The following is a 16346-nucleotide window of genomic DNA, read 5'->3' as shown; positions in this document are numbered from 1 at the left end:
ATCAACAAGCCCCACTACACATGCCGGTTCTTCCAAGCCAAATCCTTGAGGCAACTGTTTATCCAAGATCAAGTCATCGCGACCCTTGGATCAACAACATCACACATCTACCACCTTACGAAGATCGAATCAGAATATCAAATTATAAAAAGATTGTAACCCTCAAATTCATTAATACAACATATTACTTTGTACACATGTTCTTATTTCATTTGTCGCATGAATCTTCCTGTTTACAATAGCATCATCCTAAATAAATTAGAAAATTTAATACTCTAATCTTTGAAAAATATGACTTTTAGATTAAAATCTTGTGTGAGATTAAAATCCAATTTTAGTCCAATAATACATTTAATCACCTTATTTTATTAATTGTATTTTAAAATTGTAGTTCATTTGTTATAATATATTTCATTATACAAAATATTACCTTGTACACGTGTTCTTGTTTCATTTGTCGCAGGAATCTTCGTGTTTACAATAGCATCATCCTAAATAAATTAGAAAATTTAATACTCTAATATTTGAAAAAGATGACTTTTAGATTAAAATCTTGTGTGAGATTAAAATCCAATTTTAGTCCAATAATACATTTAATCACCTTATTTTATTAATTGTATTTTAATATTGTATTTCATTTGTTATAATGTATTTCATTATACAACATATTACTTTGTACACTTGTTCTTATTTCATTTGTCGCAAGAATCTTCGTGTTTACGATAGCATCATCCTAAATAAATTAGAAAATTTAATACTCTAATCTTTGAAAAAGATGACTTTTAGATTAAAATCTTGTGTGAGATTAAAATCCAATTTTAGTCCAATAATGCATTTAATCACCTTATTTTATTAATTGTATTTTAATATTGCATTTCATTTGTTGTAATATATTTCATTTCAACTCATATATTAACACTTTCTATTTCTAGTCTTAATGTATTAATTATATATAATTTGTTGTAGACATAATTTACTGAACAATTATGAAGGCCATAGAGAGAGAGAAAGGTGCGGCAATAGTAGAGAGAAAGAGAGAGATGTGTAATTATGGATGTGTGTTATTCCACTCCATTGTGCATTTATTTACAGTAGTAGGAAGGTTAATTCCTTACCCTTTAGGATTATAACATTTAATAGGTAATCTACTCCTAATAGGAATATAAGATACATTTCTATATATACTAGGATTTACACAATCACATTCCTATTCCAATAGGACTGCAACACTCCCCCTTGAGTGTGTAAATACTCAAGTAAATGGCGCATCAGGTCTTCAGTGAAGAAGCAAGTATAGTTGATGAAGTCGTTCGCACAATGAGCGAATGCGAGTCTCAAATCAACGGAAGAATGCATAAAAAGTAAAACTCACAAAACCTTTGCTATGGCAAAACCAAGGTGGGAGAAAAACCCATAGACTAAGGAGAAAGTAAGAAGTTGCATTAAGTCAAAACTATACGTATTTTGGACGCAAGTAGAAGAACTTTCAAGGGTATGATCAACCCAGAATGAGTGCCACATTAAAACCTAGTTAGGTAGCAAAAACCCAGTGGCAAAAATGCTCCTAATTGTAGGGAAAAAAAGTACATTAAGATCAAGTGAGTATACTTCTGGATACTTCCCCTGAGTTTGACATAACTTCCAAATGAGAACTACAAGCATTGCATATGATAGTTAGGTATACCAATTCCTCGGACAAGCTTCTGAAAGGTTGACTTCGGCAATGAAGTCGTTAGAGGTCGGCAAGGTTGTCTGGGATCAGCTTGCATGACTTCAATCTCCTGATGTTCTGCTGATGTAAATGTAGACGCAATATGTCTTGGCGTTGACTTTGTTGATGTATCATGTCTTGACGGGTGGATACATGCGGCATAGTCTTCATGGATCGTCATCGGGACTCAATGATGGATGAAAACACAACAAGTACTTCGAATATGCTCAACAAGAACTCCTAACCATGTCTCACTTGTGGCGTAGTGAAGTGAGGTGAGTCTTGGAATGATTCGAAGATTTCGCAACTAAGGTCATATCGTGGACCTCCAAGATATTGTGATATCCCTAACGGTAAAGACATAACCATTTGGAGATTTTGCCTTGTTCGGGTTCGATAAGTAACATGCGTCAGCATAACAACAAGGCAAGCATCATTTCGAGGATTAGGGGGTTGGATCCGCTCGAGATGCATTGGGATTTGCCTTCGTAGTACCTTCAGGGTATGTCTTTAATACCAATTCAGTGGTTGCGTGTAGGCGCGATGCTGCATCTTTACCAAGATAAATAGTGAATGAGATGTCCTGTTTAAATACAATGAGCTAAGTACAACGAAGCGCAAATTTGAACTTTAGATATGGAATTTCGGATTCCATAACCTCTTCAAGGGTCTCATTTGCATATAACGTATAGACGATCAAAGGTATACTCAAAAGTAACACATTCGGGGTGTAGTTCGACTGGTAGACCAAGGTACCGTCAGAACAACGCTTGAACTTCAGATCAAGGCATAAACGAGTTTTCCTAAGATCTTTCATCTCAAATTCCATCTTCAGGTACGAGGCAATTTTCTTAAGCTCTTCCGGAGTCTTAGTGAGATTCGTGCTAACGACATAAACTATAACTCCAGCAATTCGGAATAAGACTTCATAGTTTAACATGCACGGGCATAATTCATATCCTTAACTGATCAAATAATCACTTAGACGGATGTACCACATCCGTCGGACTGTAAGTGAACGCCTCAAAACGAGTTAACAGGGTGTTCCATGGTTTTGGAACTATTTGAACCAGTCTATGTAATTCTTCGGGAACTTACATGTAAAACTCCATATCTATATCCTCATGGAGAAAACACTTACCATATTTCATAATGCTGCTATCAATCACAGGACGTTTTTGAGAAACCTTGCACTGTAAGAAGTGCATCATATTGCATTATTTCATTCATATCATAACACTTCCTTTCGCACTTGTAACACAATAGGGTTACCTTGGGCAGTGTAGGAACAATAGGTCCAATAGACACTTTGGTATGAAATTTGACCTGGATTGTAATTTCAGTTGTCCAATCAGTTCTACATTGCCACTTAATCAACGAAACACTGTTCGATATCGTCGCTTTTCATTTATGTCGATAGCTACCATATAAGTGAAAATATCATCAATGATAATCTCATTTCAATTCCATTTAGCTCATCCAAACTAGTACACTGAACTAAGAACTTCAAGTCTTGGGAGTAATCTGGATTAATCTCATGAGATGGAAATGATTTGAGATAGCGATCGAGTTTAGATTCATTGTTGTGTCGTGTCTTCCTCTTCTAGGGAAGTGAATCATATGAACCGAATGATTTGTTGTGCTCCAGGCCAAGACATATTGATTGGCTATCCGCCGATGTACCGGACCATCCAACAGGGGCGTCTAAACCGTCCAACAGAGGCGGCACATCCTCCAGGGATGTTGACTCGACGTCCGTTAAGTACGTCTACCCTTGCGGGCATGTTTGCAGCTCGTATATGATCACGTCACTTTAGCTAGATCAGAGAAATGCGTCTGGAGCAACATTATGAAAACTAGAATTCATCACACTTGCTTATCACACTTGTGCGGTATGGGGATTGAGATGAGACATAATGGGCAACGTCCACACAAATTCGCATCATTCTCCAGGAACATTGACGTTCTTATCTCCCCCTAACGGAAGGAATATTGTCTCATTAAAGTGACAACCCGCAAATGAGCGGTAAAGAGATCGCGTGCAAGGGCTCTAAGAGAGCTAGTGTGAAGAAGAATCATGATTGACAAAAAATACATATCCTTCTTTGAGGACCCATGTTGGTACGTTGCGGCGACACAACTTGGCACATGGAATGCACACCCAAATGTGTAAATACAAAAATCATCAAGTTCGTACCCAGTAACCAACTGTAACGTCATATAGGTTAAGTGGCAATGGGCCTCAAGGCGGACCAACATAACTGCGTACAAGGATTGCATAGCCCTAAGCAGAAACCGAAAACTTGGTACTTTTAACAAAATTTGGGCGATCATTTAAATTTGCGCTTTATGATCGCTAGGCAAGGTTATTTGGGGTGAACATGGGAATTCAATGTTCAATTATAAACCCAAAATACATGCAATACTTTATCGAAAATCGTCGATATAAATGCTCTGGCATTATTCAGTCTCCCGAACCTTAAGGGATAAGCAAGGTGGTGAACCATTTATCGGCCAGAAGGTTTAGCAATAATGTGTGTGGACAAACATGTGACCAGTTTGTCGATTCATCAACCAAAACTATAAGTATTTATATGGTCCGCATTTTTGTCGGATTAGTCCACATATATTCCCTTGAATCCACTGTGAAAAGAGAGTCGTGTCGTATCTTTGCGAGGAATGATATAGAAAATCAATTTCCTTAATGAGCCTGCTTGGCAAAGTGTGCTTGTAGGCACAATATCCTTACTTTAGATAAGGAGATGCATTGTAGCATCATTGTTTGACCTAAGTGTCCCAAAAGGTCGTAACAAAGAAAGTAAACTGCTCAATCACCAGGCTCCAGGCTGGCCACATATGGTGTATTCCCAGTTGGAAGACAACTCATCAGCCCCAAATCAAAGCTTCAGGCTAATTTTTGGAAGTGACGTACAAATATTTCACTCTATTTTCTTCAGTGGTTTCATTTATGATCATTGTCATCTCGAATATCCTTAAAAACTCAACGTCAGGGAGAATTTAAGGTCCCTTAAATGGTGATGCAGTACTATTCGTACAACGAGGAGCGTGCCAATGCTCTTAATCAGGTTGGATAGACCTGAAGTCATTGTTAGAGATGTGATTTAGGTGTAAAGTTAGTGTGCGTAGTACGCATTCATCCAGACAACTAACTTTCCCACATTCCTACCTAACCACGTGTTTAATTGAATTGGTCACGTGTATTAAGAAAGATGATTCAATTAACTCATATTTGAGGACAATATCAATAAGATTATCCATAAGTAAAACATACACCAAACTTGAATCCAAGAACATGGAAAAATGTTCACAAAGTAAACCAAAGTTACTAGGGTGGATTCGGCCAACAAGGTCATCCATGTCAAAATTCTGCTCTTCCAACAATGTTTGGTAGAGCAAAATTAGTCTCACATATTAACTACTAGAATGGTACTCCTTAACAACATTGGTAGGGGCACGAACAGGTGCATAACCAATGATCTATTTCATCAAGACAGAAGTAGATTCTGCAAGGTTAAGGTTTGGGAATATTATCCCTTATTCTTGAAGTTTTAGGTCTTAGGTGCCAAGGATCACGCTTCGGGCATGATGCCACACCTTAGCAGGCCCCGATTCTACCATATGTTGTAAAAACAAACTCCAAATTGGATTGTGAGAGAGTATACCATTCGGTGTATCCCTACCAAAGCAGTGCATCACCATTCAGTTAGGCTTTGACCGAACTGGGTCGAGCCATTATGTGGACTCCAGCCGAACTAGGTCCATATCTTTCTCTCACATTTGTGGTAGTAATCAGGTCCGAGAATTTGGTAAACTTCCTCTTTCTACACTGCTGCTTCAGGGGCAAGTTATAAACATGAAGGACAAGAAAAGTATTCTCTAGTCAAAATTCGATCGGATTTATAAACTTCAGAATTGTACTCATTCATGGACGTAATCATGGTGTGCTTCAGGCAATGTCTTTCATGATTAAACGGTCCATAGAAGCGAGCCAAAGAGCCATGGAATCCTCGTTCATGAGGTATTTCCATTTGTAATGCTTCGGGCACAAGTCTTTGAATAAAGATCATGGCGAATGCTTATTCAGCTCCTCCTTGCCTTTATTGGCTACAATGGTTTCTCAGCTTGTTGATAGTCAAGTGGAGATTCACATCTTGTACCCATATAAAGTGGTTTCTAATAGAAACATCCAAATCAGGGAAATCGAACTTGTGACAGTTCAACAATCCATTGAATTGGGGGGAATAAGATTGTGATTGGTGCTATGGGAATAAATCATCCATACGCATCAAAGTTAGAACATTCGGGTTCTAAGACATAGTTTTCATGAAAAATTCGGGTTTCATGGGTGTATTGTTTTACAAAAACTTCGGGTTTCAAAGGCACTAAATTTGAAACTACAGGTTCAATTTAGTTTATGAACGTTTAGTTCATAAAAGAGAGGTTCCTGCAAGAAACACAGAATGCAATATACAACTAAGTGTAGTGGATTTGAGGTTCTTCGAGAACTTAAGTGTGAGAGCTTTGTTACTACGAAAGTATGTCAATGGTTCAAAGTATAAAAATAAATTATTGAATCGTTAATATCCAAAAGTGATCTTCAGGTCAATAATTTTGGATTCATTATTAGATTAATGGACTGCAAGTCACTTTTAATTAATTCAATAGATCGGGACCAAACATGGTCGATTGTAGAAGCTAAATAATATTAACATACGGGTTAATACTATTTAGAATGCTAAAATAATAACATGTGGGTCGAAAAAATTACCCCAAAAGATAATTGGGCTCGTGTTAGGTACCTTGAGTAAAAGGCATGGCCTAAAAAAGGGCCTCGGGTGTGAACTTCAGGTCACGGGGTGAGGGAGAAACCCTAACCGCAGCTGGTTTTCAAGGTTGGGCCTCGAGGATGGCACGGGACAAAGCCCAGCAGATTTACTGGCCTATTAATGCACGGGAGCTGGCGTCATGCAAGGACCAAACCCATGTCTATAAGCTGATACCGGAGCAGACTATAAGCCTTAGTACGCGCGGGACAGTAGCCCAGCAAGCATGACAGCTTGCTGGCATGGGCCGAGAGCAAAATGAGGTTCAAAAAGGAAAGTTGCAGGCTTCCTTGATGATTGGGGACTACGGGCCCGAGACAACCCAACCAGGCCAAAGGCCTGGGGTGTGTATATGCTCGCAGCAAAGCTTGCAGTCAAGGTCCATGTGGGTGCAGCAAAGCCCAGAGGGCTGCTGCCCAATTTGTGCAGCAAGGGGTGGTGCCATACCATTCCCAAATTTTTTTCAACATATGTAGGGTTTAAGAAACCCTAGAATTGCTTCTAATTTAATTTGATACTTTGACTCACATATTCCACATAACAATTTAATTGTGCGATGCATGAAACAAATATATATATATATATATATATTGGCAAATATATGAACATATACAATATATATATCGGAAGGAAAATAAAAACATAGGGGGGTTCATGTATCATGGGGAATGTTTTCATGCTTCATGGTTGTTTCAAATATCTTACTTTATTTTAAGCGTACATGATTAGCATAAAACAAATAAAAGCCTATGAATTTGTAGAAGATCCTTCTCTGTAAGCCGGAATTGCATCTTCAATGCGTTGGATCACGTTTAACACAGAAAAATTAAATTGAATCAATAGCATGTAGATCAATTTAAAATAATAAATTAATCATAAAAAGAATGATTAAAACGTAATACTGCCCTGATTAAAGAATAAACTCTCTTTAGCGCAGCGTCAAGAATGTGCTGATAATGTGTTGTAGGCATAATTTACTGAACAATTATGGAGGCCATAGAGAGAGAGAAAGGTGCGGCAATAGTAAAGAGAAAGAGAGAGATGTGTAATTGTGGGTGTGTGTTATTCCACCCCATTGATCCTTTATTTATAGTAGTAGGAAAGGTTAATTCCTCACCCTTTAGGATTACAACATTTAATAGGTAATCTACTCCTAATAGGAATATAAGATACATTCACATATCTACTAGGATTTACACAATCACATTCCTATTCCAATATGACTGCAACATAATTCTAATTTTCATTTCATTCGTATATTTTATATTGTCGACACAGTTAAGCTAACTTTTTTATATAATATATTATGTTACACTTTGTGTTTTTTTATATAGCTACATTAATTCGTTTAATATATTTTGGTTTAGACATTTAGGTACATTAATTCAATATAATATATTTTTGTACAAACATTTGAGTACAATAATTCATCCTATTATATTTTTGACGCAGCACAAAGTAAGAAGGATACAAATGTAAGCCCCAAAAATGAACAAACAAATGGCTTAAATGGACATATAATACAACTTCCACCAAATAGATAAATTCCAACTGCATCTTTTTGTCTTCCGACGGTTCATTTTCTCTTCAATCCTTCATGTCATTTGTTCTACATCAATTTCGGTGCAAAATTAATAAATTACAATGCGTATATTAATACATTCAAATATTTTTCAAAAAAAAATCAAATATTTAAAGGGAGACGTTGAATAAAATACACATTAAATATTAAAACAAAAACAGATTTTTTTTTAACAAACTATATTATCTACACTAAGGGAGAAGGGGTATACTTGTAGGTTTAGCCTCACAATTGGCTAGCAACAATGTGACCTCTCACTTACAAGTGAAAATGAATACCACTAGACCATAATACTAAGTGACAACAAAAACAAAATTTGACTTTAAATTAAAGTACACACCAATAGACTAGAATCAATATGTAATCTAAAACCAAGTTTCAATTAAATTTCAATCTTTTTTAAGGATTTAAGTTCAAAAACCCCTAAATAAATATGGCTCCAAGGAAGGAGCGAGTAGGAAGTCCTTCACAATATAGAAAATAGCAACACATCAAAACGATGCCATCCCACCAAATTTTCGAAGGTACTCCCACTTCGAGTTACATAAATCTTTCAAGGTCCCTCATACACAATTCATTCGGAACCATGGCAATGTGACTTACAACTCTCGTGAGTCCCTATGAATCGACGCCATGAGTGGTTAGGAACAAACCACTCTAAAGATTGTGCACTAATGCTCAACATTTTATGCCACATCGAAGAGTAGTAAAAGGAAAGAACCTATGAACATGTAAAGGTTCTGATGTATTTCATGCTTTCCAATATACTTACTTCTACTTAGAAGCCTCTTTCCACTTTCAAGTCACCCATTTAGAGTTAAACCAACTTTGAACTTAAATGTTGGCCGGTCGAATTTTGAGCATTAACAATCTTGTATTTCCATGCGTTTTCATTGAAAGAACGAGTATACTAGCTTACGCTAAAAAAAATATGGTTCAATAGGTTTTCAACATTCCATACCGTCAGTTTAAAATTTTTTATTGCCCTAGAGATAGACAGAAAGTATATATACACATGTAAATACATTCCTTTATAGTAAATTCGATTTTATCAGTGACTAAATTTATAGTAGCATCTGTATGAGGTGAATATTCAAAAACGGAGGTGACAATAAACAAAGACGGCGTTGGGCATTGGGGGAGTGCAAAAGGTGCACCAGCATGGCCCCAATTTCTGAGGGGTCCCCAAGGTTCATCCTCCTACATGTATTACTTATGTAAGAAAGTCAAAGAGTGTGTAAGAATAGGATTCCTTCTTCCAACAAAATGGTAGGAAGAGAGAAAATAAGGGTGCGTATGGTGGGCAAGGCCAACGAACAAGAGTGAAGGTAGATAAGGATGTGGTGAGGTTGGCATGAATAACCTACACCAAACACGGTGTGAGCAGTTCTGAGAGGCTCCAAAATAACCCACTTTTATCGAATCCACAACACAAGTTTGCAACCCTAATCCCCATGACGTGTGAGCTCCTATATATCCCCACTGCCATTTATCCATATGTGACCTTTATATACACATCCCACAATTAAATGTTTCCCTGCACACACACACACATATACATACTTCAAACACAAATTGCAGTACGTATGTAAAAACTCATTATAATCTGAACTTCTTCTTCACAACCTCATTTCGCTTTCTAGTACTGGAAATCATGGAAGATGACAATATGAGAGCATTTGACATGGCGGCGCTAAGAACAAGTCTCCCACAAAAGTAAGAACACATTGTTTTCTCTAAATTTTCCATTTTGATTTCGCATTTTTAATGTTTTGGTTTCTCAAAGAACACATTGTTTTCTCTAGGTTTTCCATTTTGATTTTGCATTTATGATGTTTCGGTTTCTCGAGGGAATATTTTTAACGGTTAAATTTTATGTGGTACATTGCGTGCACAGATTATGTACTAGTGTCGAATGCAATGCACCAGATGTACAAAAATTTGTTTTAATACGTGCATGGGTTATAGAAAATATTTTTTATATTTCAAACTTGGTTAATTGAATGCAATATGCACATGTTTGTTTCTCAGCAAGAGAGGGTTGTCAAGGTACTACTCAGGGAAATCGAGATCATTTACGTGCATGGCCGATGTACGAAGCCTCGAAGATCTGAAGAAACCTGAAAATCCCGATGCTAAAAAGAGGAAGAAACATTCTGAGAGGAGGAACTTCCCCGTTCCAGCCTACCCTCCTTATCCTTGTCGAAGAGTTTCTAGCACCACGCAATGTTCTGCACCCTGCGTTGGTGTGTGAATAAAATAAATCAACTGACGAACGGGAAAAGCACAATAACATTCTTTTCTGCAATGCTTTGCTGCTTTCCAAAATCTCAAGAGGTGCAGATTTCGAATATCATTCTTAGGATTCATGTGGTTTTTGGAGGATCTAGCTGCGGGAGAACCAGGAAGGAAGAGCTAGTTTTCCCTTTCTCCCACATTGTGTAAATATCAAAGTATTAATTTAAACATATGCATGTATTAGATCTTATTTCTTATTTAATTTTGGTTTTTGTTTTCTATACAGAAAACAGACTTGTGTAATTGTCTCTGTGCTAGAACTTTGTTTGGTGTAATATCTTTGTGATGAAATTAAACAACTTTAAAAATCTAATGTCACATTTTGTTTTCAATTGTTGATGCCAAAAAAACTTAGAGATGAAGTGGTCATGTGGAGATGATAGATAGTGATGGATGCGGAGCACAACACGTACGTGGTTGGGCTACATTCATAGAGTTACGGTAGTTCTCATTTAGATAATGTGGTGTTTACATAATATAACGTCGGTTTAACTCATTAGTGGAATCTAAATGGAGATTAAGGGATTAAGGACCTTAAATGTGGGAAAGGTTCAAAGGAGACTCCTTTTACAAATGAAGGGAGTCCCTCTTGGAAGTAGTTATTCGTACCCACGGGTCAACAAAATATAGGATAGTTTGGTAGTCGAGAAAATTCTAATTAAGTAGAGAGAAAAAGTCTTGAGAAATCTGTTGTTTTTTATTTTAATCAATCAACGATAATTAGATTGATATTCTTTTATTTATAAGATAATGGCACTGTCCAAGCATTCTTGTGTGGCAATTGGTTTCCTATTAGTATGTGGCTGAGTATTTAAACATCCAACACTATCAACACCTACAGCAAGCTGAAAGGTGTGGCAAACAACTTCATGTTGGATGTGAGAAATTGAAATCGATCAATGGGAGGAAGGTTTGGTGAAGACATCAGTCAGTTGAATCATACAACATGATAGCCTGAATAGACTTACCACAAAGTAACTTGCGTACAAAGGGAAAGCCAACCTCGATATGCTTTGTACTAGAGTGATAAACAAGATTTGCAGAAAGAGCCAGAGCTCAAATATTATCACAAAATATAGAAGTGAAACAAAGAGGAAGAATTGCACTAGAAATCCAAATATTCTCAATGAAGTAATAGCAAGAGCTTTCTAGTTTGGTGATCTGATTCTGTACACTAAGATTAGGAGTAACATGATTCGTGGCATCAGTATTAGCAAGCCAGCCAGTATGTTTTTGCAAGGAGTGGGATTGGAAATGGTGACCACAACAATTTTTTTTTTTTTTTTTTTTTTTTTTTAAACAAACGATAGTGTTAATGAGTAAAATTATTGTTGTATGTAGGGGTGGGGGAAGAGAGATCAGTGGGGATCGAATCCACATTAGTGATAGACATGATTGTTTTCTGCCATTGCGGTAAAGCGCCATTTGCATCTGCACAACACCTAAGAAAGTTTTTTAATAAAAGTTTAACCTTCTATATTAGATATAATAAAAGGGTGCAATAATATTAGATAGAGTGAAATAATATGCCCTACATTTTATATTTTTTAGCAAGCTCCTTCATCCTGTCGACGTCTTCTAATTGCTAAATAGCTAGAGGTCGCTTGGTCTCGTGACTTATTGTAGTTTTCTTTCTTTTCTCAGGCTTTTTGCCACTTTGTTTAAAAAACATAATATGACCTACATGACACCAATATGGTGTATATGTAAGCAAAAAGCTTTCGAGTCTTGCGTAAATTAATCAATTAACTTTATGGAATGGTAAATAGTGTAACAATTCGCAACTTCGGTCAATATTTAAAATAAAAGGGTGCAAAATGTGATTTACCTTGAAAAGAACGATATTATTAATAGGTTAAATAAATTAAAGTGAAACCGAAAAAATTCATAGAACTAATTAATTAGAATAACGTGGAGACCAAGCCAAAGACAGCACATGCCACAATCTTGTGGAAAATTTGGCCTTTTTTGTCATATGCACTATACAATAGACACACTGTTCTAAAAATTCTCGCCTAGAGCCGTCTCGTCCTGATTAATCCCTAGACGTTTGAAAATTAAGAAATGGCGCCTAGACTTGCTTATATGTCCGCCTAGACCGCTTAGGCACTCGCTTAGGTCGCGACTCTCACTTAGACATAAAATTGATACCTTTCGTTTTGCATTTTATTTTATTTTTTTAATAAAATGTTGAATGCTTGGATGAATACTCATTATATGCTTGTTCCCTATGTTATCAATATGTTCTAATACTTTGTAATCTATATGTCATTTTATTTTGTAAATTAGGTATTCCAACACAATTATGTATTTTTTTTAAGTATAAATAGATGCTTATTTATATGATATATAATAAAATTACTTAAATCCCTAGACCCCTGCCTAGACCCCGCCTAATCGCCTAGGCACTAGCTCCAACCAAGCGCCCGACTAGCGCCTAACATCTTTCAGAACCTTGATTAAACATAAATCTAATTAATTGGATTTGTAGACCAATGTTAAAAAGATCCAAAGAGACTTACCGGCAGCTTCAAAGAAAGTTCCTTTCGATGCATAAAAAGCCAATGAGTTTCCTCCAACTCCAAGTTTAGTTCATTTGATGAGATGGTCCACTATATCTATATACTGGGTGACCATGCTGCATTCAAAGTCCCTTATATTGTCTCACACATAATACTTTAATCATAGATGGAATTTTCCATTCAAATTGGATATTGCTATTCACATATATATTTTTACCTCTCACACACTTTTATTAATTTTTTGTGATTTTCTTCAATTTTTTCGATTTGATGGTTGAAAATTGAGAAGAGTGCGTAAGATGTAAAAACGGATGTGTGGGTAGCACTACCCTTAATATTTTACATGAAAGATTTAGGGTTCTTTCACTAGTAGTACTTAAAATTAAATTTTATACTCAACTCAAAGCCTCATTTTGATTTGTTCTGTTATAGTATCGGATTTGTTATTGCACTATAAATAATAAAGTTTTTTTTGTTAGGCAAGAGGATCAGTGGAAATCCAAGGCACACAAATTATTTTTATTTTTGAAAAACGCTATTGAGTTTCAGTCCTCCAACAAAAAGGAAACAAGGCACCAACATAATCCCACCGCTCAAGTCTCTCCCCGAAACATTCCATCTCGTCCATCCACGTGCAATATGCTGCCGCCTTCCATGCCTATACATAGACACCGCTGCCTCTATAATTATGTCATACGCAAATCACCGAAGCTTAATCATCGAACATTCCTTAGTTCCCAAGAAAGTCAGAAACCCTAAACCCCTTTCACCTTTTCGAGTTTTATTCTTGACGTATGTTTGTTTTCTTCGGGATGTGAATTGCGTTGTGCGTTCTCTGAGATTGATGCTAGGAATTAGAGTTTCTACTTTCTAGGGTTTCGCATACTTTTTCTGGATTTTGGTAGTGAAAGTATCTATAATATGTTTGATTGAAATATTTAATTAGGTTTACGCTTGTGAATTTTTATTTTCGTGACAAATCTACAGCATGCATGAATAATTTGAATTATGTTCGTAGTCTTTTGATGTTCCTGGTCATTAGAGTTAGGGTTTTTCGTTGGAAGATTTGAAAAAACAAAAAAAAACCCATGAACCCTTTGTACAACGATTATGTCACAACAACCAGTTACGAGTCTGTCATGAGATGAATTATTTGAATTTTTTTTGGTGAGGCATGATGTATGCATTCTTCTATGCAAGAACTTCCTGACTTCTGTGTATTCATGTTCTTAATCTGTTGGATCGGAGGCGTTGATTTCTTACGTGGTTTACGTGGATTGTCAGTTGAAGATTGCGATGTGAGGAAGGCTAACAAACAGTTACTGTTCTGTGTTGCAGTTTGCAGATTAATTTGTTTAGTTCTCAATCAAGAAAAATTACATGATTGACCCAGATGTTCAGATCGCAACTACTTTTGACCCTCTAGCTGACACCGGAGATATATACGGCACGCCCCTAGCTCCTTTCGACCCTTTTAAAGACCCTCTTAGAGACACCGAAGAGCCAGATGCGCTCGGAGCCTAAGAGTATGTGCATATTCGAGTGCAGCAGAGGAATGGAAAGAAGTGCCTGACAATAGTTGAAGGGCTGAAGGAGGACCTGGACTTCAAGAAGAAGCTTAAGGATCTGAAAAGGGAGTTCTGCTGCAATGGCAATGTGATTGAGGACAAAAAGCTCGGCAAGATAATTCAGCTCCAAGGCGATCAGCGCAACAAGGTGCTTCAGTTTCTTGTTGATGCTAATATTGCCTACAAGGAGCAGATCAAGATTCATGGTTTTTGAGGGCGCTTGGAGTTACTAGTAGTGTGCTGTTATTGTTTCTTCGATAGACTTCTCTCTACTTGTAGTAGTTATATTTTGATGTTTGTTTTTGTTAGATGCTTTTTGGTAGTTGATGGGGATTTCAGATGATGAATGCTGTGAGACTTTATTATTAATAAATTTGCTTTTGTTTTTGAATCTGTTGTTTTTTGTTTTAGTGTCACCACTGGGGAGAAATCTTCTCTTTTACAGTGTTGTATAACCGGTTACACCTAAGATTCGAATCAAACGTAACACAAACTTACAAAGCTATATGTAAATTGGAGCATATACAGTTGGTACAAATTCAATGAGATGAGCAGCAGCAGTATTAGGCTTAATCTCTGCAAAAATGATAACTCAAAAGAAAGCTCATTCAACATTCAAAATAATTAAACGAACGGACAAAGGAGAACGCTAGCTACCTTCCCCTTTTGTTTTCCTCTTTATCGTACAACATGTCGGTTCTAATATGGTATTACAGTTCATTTATTTGAGGGAGCTTTAATGAAAAGAGTTTAGATCAAGATTATTTTAATAAAAAATCACCCTATATTTTTCTTTAACCAAAAGCACCTCAAAATTAACCATAAAGACAGAGGCCTCCAATTCTACATGGGCTGAATTACAGAGCCCAACAGAAACAAAAATAAGTTTTCAAAATTACCCCAACAAGGAGGCACAGGTCTAAAACTTATTTGTTCTCATGAAGAAGAAAACTCACGTCAGCTCCAAATAGAGCATCGATTAGCGTTTTGTTTTCTGGGTTTTTCTTCCTTCATTCTTGGTGCATATATCAGTTTTTGAATTTCCTTGTCCAAATTAGATTCAGATTTGGAGAATAACCAGACTTTGAGAAGAAGAAAAATCCCAAATTATTGAATCCAATCTCCAAAAGTACAATTAAAAAGAAACGAACAAGAAAAGAGTTGTGCAATTGAATCAAGGAGGAGGACACTCAAACTGAATCCATTTTCCATGGAACAAGAAAAAACCAAAATTCCAATTCCTTGCACCCATTTCTCCATAAAACTAGAAAGAAAAATATATCTCTACCTGTGAGAGAACCACCTTCCCTAATTACAAAATCTAGAAAAGAAAAAGAAAATAGAAAAAGTAGACGAGAAAGAGAGAGAAAAGTAACTTCAATCATGGCGTTCAACTTTCATAACATTGTTAATGTTAAACATTTCTAGGAAATAGTATGATTTTTTGCCACTTTTTTAGAAAACAATGCGACCCGTTATGTTTTGAATATGTGACTGTTTCTGGTGTCTCTTCAAAAACTAACACTGTCTCTGGAAAAACTAGCACTGTTTTTGGAAAAACACTGTCTCTGGAAAAATTAACATTGTCTCTAGAAAAACTAACACTGCCTCTGGAAACAATGTTACTTAAAATCCAGAAACAATTTATTTTTACAGTCCAGAAACAGTGACATGTTGTTGTTATTGAATAGCATGCAAATCTCAAATTTATTTTCTGGAGAAACAAACGATGAACTCCACTGACGAAGAAAAATTGAAAAACATTACCTCAAATCCACTATGAATAATAACGACGATCACATTTCAATGAAATAATACAAA

At 36.3% G+C, this 16346-nt stretch overlaps 1 long non-coding RNA gene and 1 pseudogene across 1 annotated transcript; both read left to right on the top strand.

The window, feature by feature from the left end:
• Positions 1-8407: 8407 nt before the first annotated feature.
• LOC125475807 lies at positions 8408-10767 on the top strand. The gene is made up of 2 exons (XR_007257226.1): positions 8408-9853; positions 10169-10767. It is a non-coding gene; the product is annotated as an uncharacterized LOC125475807 (long non-coding RNA).
• A 2993-nt stretch (positions 10768-13760) lies between these two features.
• On the top strand, positions 13761-14877 carry LOC103962047 (annotated as a pseudogene).
• Positions 14878-16346: the final 1469 nt, after the last annotated feature.

The sequence above is a fragment of a genome, unplaced genomic scaffold (assembly GCF_019419815.1).
Source record: "Pyrus x bretschneideri cultivar Hongxiangsu unplaced genomic scaffold, Pyrus_bretschneideri_v1 Contig16, whole genome shotgun sequence".
Lineage (NCBI taxonomy): Eukaryota > Viridiplantae > Streptophyta > Magnoliopsida > Rosales > Rosaceae > Pyrus > Pyrus x bretschneideri.
The sequence above is the reverse complement of the archived record's forward strand: the minus strand, read 5'-3'. Positions and strand labels throughout refer to the sequence as shown.